Below are 11,339 nucleotides of genomic sequence, written 5' to 3' on the forward strand. Positions count from 1 at the left end.
TTCTAATTTAATATTAAATTGTGTGTCAAAAACCACTGTTTTAGGAATTATTGCCCCATTTGCTTCTGCTATTGACTACCTAATAAGCATCCATTTGAATGCGGCTGTTCTTTCAGAAAACAAAATGCTTAATCACAGATCATTTATATATATATATATATATATATATATATTACCTCAATGTTTTTTTTTCACCCTATAGTTTCTTACCTGTCTTGATAGGTGCATTGTCCCAAGTATTGGGTTAGTGACAAATAAATTACTTTCTAATCTCAGTCTATGAAAGTCAAATCTTTCATGATTAGAGCATTAAAATTTGGTGAGTGTGGTTGTATAATGCTTTTCTTTGTTGGAGTTGATATTCTTGGGGGCTTAAAATGCCACCTGTCATCGGTAAGCATGTCATTGGATCCTCAAAGTGGCTTTTGTCTGAAAGATCAAAACTATTGGATTGAAATATAAAATCAGCATTAGCTACTCAGATTGGACAACCAAAACATTCATTCAAGCCTCAATTCAAGTGATTACTGGCCTTAAAGCAAAAATGTGTGAGCTTCAATTTAGTAATTTCATTGGACTGATGCATTAGTTGAGTGCTCAGGAGCATATTCGAGCATCTTTCCCCTAGGGTGATATCACCTGTGCTGATCTAATAGCTATTGTCTGAGCACATTCCCCGTGCGCAGTTTCTTTTCTTGCTAAGCTCTAGACGTTGTACTATTACTGTTCAAAATAGGATTGTTTTGAGTTTTTTGGTCTACCAATTTTAATTGAAAGCGAGTCGGTTTGCTTGCTACATAACTCCGGCCCGAAGATTAAATTTTGATTATGAAATATGTTGGGTTTTATGTGTGTTGGGTTTTATGTCGAACGAAATTGTTAGACCCTTGAAGGCTTGACTTGATGATGAGCCATCAAGAGAGACAAAGATACGTTTTATTTTAGCTTTTGGTTATAAATAAATAGTGCTAATGTATTCTCAAATCTTTGGAGAGTCCATTGATTTGGTATTTTTCATCCTGTATGTTTGCTTTGAAGTTGTTATGTTCAATTATTCTTTTCGAAGACTTTGACTAAGAAAACCATTTAATCAAAATAGGTCTTCAGCAATTATTTCAGTTTTAAATAATTATTATTTTTCATCCATGTGGATTAAGCACTCGTAAGATATTAAAATGGTTCTATAAAGATCTGGTAAAAACTTTTTTTTTTTTTTTTTTTTGTTGGTGTTTGTTATAATTGAAAATTGTGAAATAAGGTGGTACAATTTATGAACTGTTTTTCATTTTTCAACTTTTACGTTGAAACTTGCGAAAGTAAATGTATGCAGTAAAAACGAAATTTACCACAAGACACACATAATAAATGAGGTCTTATACTATCCATAATAAATTATCTTTTGCAATTCATAACATCAAGACGAGGCTATAGTGTGGAGATAATGAATTGCTTCCGAGTTTTAAAAAGATTTATAACACTAAATAAATAAACTTAATATTCAAGCAGAATTTTATTATATAGTACAATTTATGATATATATACTGAATATAATATATAAAAAAATCTTACAAATACTAATTAGATAAGTATTAACTAATTTAAAAATAAAAAATAGAAAATAGATAGACATAAATAAATAAAAGAATGAGTAAACACAATTTTTTAAAATGAAAAGAATGTTATAAAACTAGTGGATGTGTTCTATGGGTTAGAAATCTGTATTTCTAATTATTGTGAACTCTATCTTTTCAATTTGTATAGAATTTTATTAAGATTATTACACTTTCGTATTCTCTCTTTATTCACTTTATTCTTTTTTTTCGCGTCTCTCCCAATTTTTCTATTATTTTATAATAAATAATAGTTTATTATTAATGTAATAAATGTATTGTTTGAATCACAAAAAGAAAATAAAGAGTTATTCGTTAATGCAAGAAATTTATTATATGACTGTTAATTATTGAAAAAAGAAAATAAAAAGTTATATAATTTAATTTTTCAAATTAAAAAAAAAATAAAAATTTGAAGAAATAATAAAATTTCACATCATCAATTAAACTTTTTAATAGTGTGTCACATTATCAATTGTGCTTCAACTTTATATATATATATATATATATATATATATATATATATATATATATAGATGGTTAAAATTATAGGTGGTAAAAGGTTATAAAAAGAGTCCAAAGTCTTATAATAGGGAGTGTGAAAAAGAAAAATTGAATGAACATGTCAACAAGATCTATTCCTCGAAGATAAGATTACAAATTGAATGACCCTCTTTTACACATGATTTCAAGATAAAAAGTGGAGCTATTTGGTCATTCTCAGTCTAGATATGACAAGTGTTACACAATAGTTCTTTAGTACAAGTAAAATCGAGTTGTTCTTTATTATTTGGCTGATCCATGATGTTAGTGGTGTAGCTCACCCTAGAATGTGTTTATAATTTTTTAAGCTTTTGCTTTCTATGAACTAAAAAAAAAAAAAAAATTCGAGCTGTTTTTATTACTCGCAAAAATTACAGTACAGTTTCTGTAATTTAGAAAATATTAATTTGTTCTTGTGTTTTTAAAAGTTGACTAATTTTTTTTATGTTTTAGTTCTGTTATACTACTAAATTTTTAAGTATGGTTTTTGTATCTTTTTCGTTAGGTACTTTATGAGTGACGAAAATATATCCCTTTCATCTCTTGTCACTTTTAGTATATTTTTAAAAACACAACAATAGACTAATCATATTTCTCAAACCACAACTTTATAATGTTAGTGATATTACTATGATAATTCTTCTGCTATTAAAATTTTAATTTATTTCCTTTAACATCTGTTTTTCTTCTTGACTGAACGGAAAGATACAAAAATTGAACAGAATGATTTAGTAGTATAATAAAAGCAAAATATATATAAAAAAAAATGATATATTTTTAAAAGTACAAGAATAGATTAATTGTATATCGGAAATCACATGAACCGTACTATAATTTTCCCTTCTTATTCTAGTGGAGGAAGTGAGATAGAAAACTTTGAGTAAACTTTGTAGAATAATACTTTTGACAAATATAAATATAGACATCAACATTTGAGTCAATTTTGCAAGTTTTTTTCTTATATAATAATGGATACAATTATATACTACTTACAATTTGTCTTAGACATGGTCATTTATGCTATTGACAAAATGAAAAAAAAAAATTTGACTCTCTCATAAACTTCTTTGACATAAGATATGTAGGTAATAAAGAGACAAGCAAAGGAAGTAAAATTGGCTCATACATCCTTGATTTCTATTAAGAGATACATATATATTACAACAGAGTAGTTAATTACATATATCCAGTAAAGTAAATCACTATAATCATGGGATTCTTATAATAGCAATAATGAGTATCCGTTTGAATGGCTATAATGCAGGAGTTGTTATCTGATAAGTAAAAGATGGAGTTTATTTGATCATTTCAAGTCTAAAGTTGTGTTTGGCAATAGTTTTTTAAGTAGTTTTTAGGATTTTGACTAGTCAAAATGCTAAACACTATTTTTTATAGCGTTCGTTAACATAATGTTTGAACTAGCTTTAAAAGTTAAGGGATCGTTTACGAAAAGTTAACTTATCTAACTATTTAACATTTTATGAAAAGCTATTAAATTAAACAGCTAACAACTAAATAATATTAAAACAGTTACCAGCTAATAAAACACTATTTGACGAACATACTCTAGATAGACGAGTATTACTCTAACTATGAGTAAAATCAAAAAGTTGTTTATTACTTTTGGTGAAAATTACACAGATGATATGAGAAAAAACTGAATAAATTTTTTAGAATAATGGTTTTGACAAATATAAAAGTAGATTGCAAAATTTGATTAAATTTTACTAGTTTTGTCTCATCTAATGATGTGTACAATTATATACTACTTAGAACAAAATTGTTAATGGTCATTTATACCATTGATGAAATTAAAAAAATTCAACCTTTCTGCACAAGATATAAATCTAAAAAGTGGAGTTTATTTGTTAGATATGACAAGCGTTAGTGTAGTAGTAAAACCAAACAGTCCTTTACTCCTTTCGGTGGAAAGCTTGTCCCCTTTCTCCCCTATGCCTTGAAGCACAGAAATTAATCCAATGGTGAAAAAGTGTGTTGGTGTTTAAAGTGACATAAATCTTCCAAGCTCTCTGAATTCGAGTTTCAATGGCTCAAAACATAGATATAGTCACAAACTTATAGTTCAACTCTCAACCTTCAATAACTTAGAATTTGAAAGATATAAAATACCACTACTTTCCTAGTAAAAGGCAAGACTAGGAGAGAGTTGGTGACACTTTTCATCCTATAAACAAAAAAGCCAAAAGGGGTCCATCTTTGAACTTGTAATAAGTATGATGTTTGGATTTGACATTAAATAAAGGTAAAAAAAAAAAAAACGATTTGGGTGTTTATATTTATACAAGCATACGATAATTTTGTATAGGACATGACTCAATTATTTCAGACGTTCTCTTTTAATAATGAAATCATAATCAATTCAGTTTTAACTTCAACTATTTACTTGATTTATCTTCTATCTTCATGATGAGAGTTTGATTTTTAGGTTAGATCATAAATAAAAAATTCCTTGCTTACTCTCAAGTCTTAATGTGGATTTCTTAGCCATCTAATTACACATTTGAAATTAGCTATTGGTATAAATCTCTTAAGAAGAAAGCTATTTACACTATCTTTTAATATGCCCATTTTATGGATGGTTAATATTCTTAATTATAATATTATAAATGATATTTAATATATTTTGATATATGTAATTAGAATAAAAAAATTAGAATAAGATACCATATAAAATCCTTTTATTATATAAAATATTTGCCTGCTATATATATATGTAGTTAAGATTTAGAGAGCTATACCAACAAAGATAAGATATTGTGTTTTCAATTACGCATAATTTTGAATTGTTTCACAACAATCACAAATTATCAAGAAGCAATTGTAGTTTGACTTGGTCTTAGAAGTATTTTACGGACGAAAATTTTCCGTAGCTATACTTCATTAGCTACAGATTTATTAAGATTAGCTACGGAATTTTCTGCAGCTATTTCCTGAATTTTGCTGACTCAGGAGGGCTATATTGCAAATTAAATTTCATGATTTCAAAGTTGGAAGTAGTAACCATAAGTTTTAATTTAGATTTTAATACTACCTAACTGAATTTTATGTGCCTGAGGCTTTGAACTGATTGAAAGTTAAGAGGTACTTAACAAGAATGGTTGAGGTGGAGACAGACTGTATAATGATTATTCATGCTCTGAAAAATGATAAATTAGATGTCTCTTATTTTGGTTCCATAATTTCATAATGTAAAACTCTTAATCAAGAGTTCACATCTATTTGTTTCAGTTTTGTCAAGAAGTCAGCAGATCAGTATGCTCATTTGCTAGCTAAAGCTATTGTTTCTGAGTTTGGCTCTATACAGTGGGGTTATTCTGCTCCAAGTATTATTTTGGATGATTTGGCCTTTGATTCTATTAATATATATCGACATTTGCATTTTCAAAAAAAAAAAAAAGAATTTTATTTTTGAAATTTGTCTCGACATTTATTTTCTGAAGATAAAATTGATATAGATAATTCTTTTTTAGTAGTTATAGTTAGAAATATTTTCCAACAACTTTATATGCAACACGATCAAGCTTTCTCCCCAAAAAAAAAAAAAAAAAAAAAAAAAAATATCTTCTCAACGAATTCTAAAGATGCATTGCGCAATATCAGTCTCATGCATTTTTTAATATTATTCTCATAGTGCTTCTTGACAACATTGATCCCTTATGAATAAGAAAGAAAAACTTTTCTTGCTAATTATATTTCTAGAATATAAAAAAAATATTATATATATTATGTAAAGTGTAAACAATCTCAGAGAAAAACTTTAAGTTGAACTTAATGCATAAATTTTTTAGAATATGTTTGCATTTTTTTTTTTCAAAATTTTAGGAGAAACGTTAGGATTTGAAAAAGAAAATTTTAGTGAAGTCTTCTAACAAAATCATTTTACCATTGGAAAATAAGCCTCAGTGGATGGAATTAGAATATTTTTTAATAGAGGCAGAAAAGATTTATATATCATACATTATGGGTAGTGTGAGTAATTTTTAAGAAAGAAAAAAAAGTTTCCATTACATATCAAAGTGTACTTAGCACTAAGTATTAAAGTAAACAAAAACAAAAAAAAATATGTTTTTGTTGTGATAAAGTGCAACAATTTTTATTATTAATTTCCATTTTATGATGATGAAACTCAATAATCCTAAGTTAAGACAAAAAATGTTATTATTGTTGTGATCTTTGCATAAATTTTGTTGCTAACCACATTGGAGAAAGGATGTTGAAGCATTTCCAAGACTTATAATTTGGTCTAAAAAATTTCAACAAACATTATCAATACATGACAAATATTATAGGTTAGCTCCCAATTAATATATTAATTTCACATTAGCTTCATGCTCTCTACTAGGAGACCAACCAATACAAATTTGATAACAATTTAAGCTAAGAATATCTTAATATATATATATATATATATATATATGATAAATAAATAAAACAAGCCCTTATTGCAACAGCCACAAAGGTTGCTGCGACAGCGGAAAATAAGAATAGACTTGCATACATCTCGTGTATGAATCTATCTAAAGATTATAATAAATAAAATAAAAAATTTTTAAATATTTTTTTTTCATTTTATTTTTTTTAATATATAATTAGAAATACGCTTGTTTTTAGTAAATATTTATTTTAAATTAATTTGACTTATAAATGATTCTATATATATAGAGTTGATCCAGGTAAATCCTAATCATTGAAAATATGTAATCACGATTATTCTCGGTTTTTTTTCTTCTAAACGGTATGGTCTTTATGGTTAAAATATTCTACAATATTTAACTATTTAGTAATTTATATTTAATACCATATTATAATTTAGGATCCTTATATTTATTATTAAATTACTATCTAAATATATCAGTTAACGATAAAAATAATAAGCCAATCATATGTGATCTGGTTGGTATTCTCATAAAGATGTAGGAGAACGCTACCCCTATTATGTAGACGCTTGTTCGTCAAAAACTTTTTAAGTAGTTTTTAGCATTTTGTTTGGTCAAAACGCTAAATAAAAAGTTAACTCGTGTAATGTTTAACTTTTAGGGTATATTCGGCACAATTAATTGGTTTTATAGTTGTTAACTGTTTTAGTAATGTTTAACTATTTTAGTAGGGTTTCCCTATTTAAGTAGCTTAAAACACTAAAAGCTAAATGTTACATAAATTAATTTTTTATAAAATGCTACTTTAATTTCTAAATGCAAGTTCAAACACTATGTTATCAAAAACTACAAAAAAAAAATAGCATTTAACATTTTAACTAGTCAAAACGCTAGAAGCTACTAAAAATGATATTATCGAACACAGTCTTAACATTTTATGAAAAATTACTCGAACAGTTAACAACTAAACACTACTCAAACAGTTAAAAATTATTAAAACAGTTAATTGTAAAATAGACCATAAATGCTTTTCTGGTATATTAAGTCTTTTATGTAAAAAAAACGACAAAAATAATACTTCTTAAATATAAGGATAGGATAATTTAAAGGGATTAAATCTCTGGAATAAATTAGTGATTTTAAAAATATTAAAAATATAATAATAATTTAGAAAAAAATCGTTAATTATCTAATTAAATGACGAATAAAAGTTAAAAAAAAAAAAATCTCAATGAGTTCAAACAGACAAAAGTCATATTATAGCACGGAGGAATAGAGTCATCGGCCTTCTCTTTTACCGAACGTGTCTTAAAGCTTAAAGTAAACAATAATATAAATAAACTTTACATGATAAAATATAAAATAAATTAAATATGCTGAAACAGAGAATGAATAATCAACGAATTTTGGACCACCTCCGTACATACATTTCATTTGTGGCCACGGCCTTTTTGGCGGTAGCCAAAAAAAATAAAAAAAACGAAAGTCTACTGATTATAGTGAGAGCCAATTACAAGAAAAAAAAAAGTAAAATAAGGAAATAATCTCATGTTGAATGGTAAGGATTATGTCGTGGGATCATTTTTCTATCCAACATAAGTGTTTTTAATAAATTGGAGAGTCGAGAATTAAAGAAATAGAATCAGGGATAGAAAACCTCGTATAGAGAGAGGAAGACACGGAGTGAATCAACCTGGTCAAGTGATCCGCTGCAAAGTTACCCTATCGAAGAACATGATGCATGGAACAATTTCAATCCCTTAGTGATAATTTCTGGATATCCAAAATAATAGCTACCAAATGATGAACGGAAGGCAAAACAGAAGCCACCAACTGAACTATTTCTACGCTATCTGTTTCTACAATGAGAAAACAAAAACCATGGTCCCAAGCTATTAGAAGACCAACCCGAATAGCCAATAATTTCACAACCAAAATAGTAGAGTACTTAAGGGAAAAATCCCCTAATCAGGAGTCAACACTATCTCGAAACAGACCACCACCACCACTAGTCAAATTAGGATTAGCAAAAAAATAAAAAAAAAAGATTTTGAATCAACTCATAAAAGTCGCTCAATAAATAGAATAAATATGAATTTAGATAATAGTTAGAAATTTAGTTCATAGAAAAACACTTATAGTCAACGAGATTAATCTTAGATGAAGCTCTTAAATTTTTAATTTTGATCAAACTATAATTTTTCAAAAGCAATTGAAACTAAAAAAAACATAAACTATAATCTCTCTCTCTTTTACTCTAAAAATATTTTAAATTCACAATTCTTTAAAATTTGAAGCAAAAAGAAAAATTACCTTGTGGATTTTAACCATTTCGTGGACCAAAAAGCCTAGTCATGAACATAATGATCCTCGTTATGATGTTGCAAAAGGAGTGGCTGGGGTACGATGCTATAGAAAGCCCTATAAGAAGTATAAACATCGAAGGACTAGAAAATTTACCATTATTCTTATCATGTTCCCCATCCCACTTACATTCTACTCTTCTTGTGTCCATTTGTCTTCTCCGTGTTTCCACCTTATTCTTTTTTTTTTTTCTTTTTTTTTTTTGTCACCCCTTTACCTTAGCCTTCTTGTCAACATTTTATTGATTACCTTTTTGGAAAATACTATTATATTCCTAGATTGCATTTTGGTTATTTGATGGACTCTATCTACAATTTTTGAAGATTTTATATTGTTTCTCTTTTTAAAATTTTATCATTTCTTAAAAAGATATCAGGGTATTCGGTAAAATTAATTATTTTAATAATTATTAGTTATTTTAATAGCGTTTAACTGTTTAAATAGTTTTTCATGAAATATTAAAAGTTAAATGTTACATAAGATAATTTTTCGCAAAACTCTACTTTAATCTTTAAAAAGTAATTCAAACGCTATATTACCGAACAACTTTTACGTAGCGTTTAGCATTTTGACTAAAAATTATTTAAAAAATTATTATTGAACACAGTCTAAGAAAAGTGGTGGTTTAAACCAAATATGATATTTATGATATATATTTGTTGGGGGTTAAGTTTATCTCACGCAAAGAATAATGTAATTATACAATAATTAGGCGAGAAATCTATCATGCATACAAAGCTACATCGACAAGTTAAATTAATATATTATTATACTACTTACTTTATATGAATATAACTTAAATAAATAATTCTAATAATTACCTAAATTAATTTATAATTTATTTTATTTTAAAATAATATTTAAAATGATATCACGAGTCAATTTTATGTAGAATATTAAACCCATATCTTCAATTAAAATAGACTAATTAAAATAATATCATTTATAATTATTATTTATATATCAATAACAATAACTAATTAATTAAAAGAACAAATGAGAACGACTTAATGACAAATATTGAGTAGCTACTAGCTATCACAATAAAATTATATTATTAACTTTGTTACTAATAATTCAAAAAAAAAATCATAAATCTCTTTTTCCTCTCACCTTTATCGAGGACGGTCAATAGATCCATAAAGAGGGGCAAAAGCGAGTCTGAGTATGGACTAAAAGAACTATTAACTATTTTCATATCTCTATTATAATAAAAAAAACTTAAACTTTAATTATATAAAAATAAAAAGAAAAATTATAATTCTACCTCTATGTTTTAACCAGATTAACTACTCTATCCTTGCATTTTAGAAAATACACTACTATACACTCATGGTATAAGTCCATTAACATGTGCTTTCATCTATTTTTTTCACTTTCAAACAGCAATCTAATGAGAGAGAAAGAAAGAATACATCATTCACTATCAACTATTTTGTCTAATTTATGAAATTTCTTGTGTTTTCTTTTTTTTTTTTTTAGAAACAGTTGATAACGGTGAGAGGTGATTCGTTCTTATCATTTCGCTCGTAACTGAGATTTTTTTTTATTTTGTTTTTTAATTAGTATTAGCTTTGTCATTTCATAAGGTTTTAACGTTGGAAAATGAAAATTTGGACAGAAACATATGTCAGTTAAACGAAGCTAAACTATAGGTATATAATAGTGTATTTTCTAAAATATAAAAGCAGAGTACTTAATTTAGTTAAAATATAGAAATATAATTATAATTTTCTAAAATCATTCTCATTAGTTTTCGAGCTAGGGCTCACCGAAAAGCTATTGTGAATGACGAGCTGGAGCTAAAAAATTATTTTTAAACCATCCAATTGTCCCACTCTCTCTTATATATTAATCAATAAAACTAAAATGAAATACACATAAAACTAAAAGTAAATAAAGGTAATATCAAAATTAATAAAATCCACCACAATTTAAATTGCAGTGCAAATCAATTAACTAGATTTACAATGATATCCGCTGTATCTGACATGACTCAGAAATATTTTCTTATTTTCAGCTCGAGCTCAATTCGATAAAGATAGATTTAAGCTTGGAAATTAAAATTCTAGCTCCACTCGTTTAAAAACAGTCAAGCTTAAATTCAACTCGTGTTCGATTCGATAACTATAAGCGAGCTGAATTTGAACTTCAAACTCGAAACTTATTAAACTAAAAAAAACATTGTTTTAATGTAAATTTAATTAATTTTGACCTATTAAGCTAGCTCGTTATCTTAGTTTGACTCGATAAAACTGACTTGTGAGCTAATGAATTGAGTTCGAGTCCAACTTATTTATTAAACTAACTTGATAATTCAACTCGATAAACATATTGAAGGAGTTTTTATCGAGCTGAGTCTCGAGCAGCTTAACGCATTTATAGTTCTATTCACTAGTCATTTACTACTTACTACTAGCCGTTA

This window comes from Jatropha curcas, chromosome 2 (genome assembly GCF_041381405.1).
Source record: "Jatropha curcas cultivar XTBG-Jc1 chromosome 2, XTBG_Jcur_1.0, whole genome shotgun sequence".
Taxonomy (NCBI): Eukaryota; Viridiplantae; Streptophyta; class Magnoliopsida; order Malpighiales; family Euphorbiaceae; genus Jatropha; species Jatropha curcas.